Source organism: Pogoniulus pusillus, chromosome 2, assembly GCF_015220805.1.
Source record: "Pogoniulus pusillus isolate bPogPus1 chromosome 2, bPogPus1.pri, whole genome shotgun sequence".
Lineage (NCBI taxonomy): Eukaryota > Metazoa > Chordata > Aves > Piciformes > Lybiidae > Pogoniulus > Pogoniulus pusillus.
In genome coordinates this window covers 8,973,528-8,974,358 of record NC_087265.1, presented here as the reverse complement: position 1 = coordinate 8,974,358, position 831 = coordinate 8,973,528, and positions in this window count along the sequence as shown.

Below are 831 nucleotides of genomic sequence, written 5' to 3'. Positions count from 1 at the left end.
TTCTGGAACTGCTTCAGAGTCATTCCATGCTACTTATATTAGAGTAGAAGTAATATTTAACTGCAATTATCTATTAAGCAGATACACGTTTCCATAAATAGCTGACACCAAAAGATAACAAATCAAGAGTTTCAATCAAGAGATGGACAAACAGACTCTAACAAGTAGCTGGAGAAAGGTCATCTGAAAAATCCAGGTTACCCTCTGTGCTTGAACATCAACTGGCAGCTGCTTCCATTTCAGAGGAAGGTAAATAAGCTTTTAATCTCCTCTTGGCCTTTTTTGGCGTAAGAAGAATCCTAGCATAGTTCTGGATGCAGGACATAACAAGAGCAGAGTTACCCCCGTAGCTGGGGCTGGGTGACACCACGGCTCAGGGCAGGCACACCAGCAAGAGGCACATTTGTGCTCCAGTTCTTGGGTGCATAAAGGAAATCTGAGAGGTGGCATCTTAAATAGTTGGAAAAGTGACCATTATGGGAATTCAGGCAGCAGCAGCAGCATATATCCCCATGCCTGATAAATCAGGAAATTTGAATATGGTTTTATTGCTTTCCAAAGTACTCCTTTCTTTAGCCTTGAGAACACTTGCTCTCTCAGCAGGGTGGAGACCCTGATCATTGACCTACATGCTGTAGGGACAGCTCAACTTTTCTGCATTCAAATGCAGCAAAACTGAAGGGCTGGGAACATTTACCTGAAAGTGCTGTGTGCTGCCTAAATACAGAATACAACACTCTACAGAACTGTATTGAAAAAACAGTTCCATCTCTGCTTTCTTTAACAATCACCTTTTTGACTGAAGCATACCTGGAATCATCTGAGCAACTT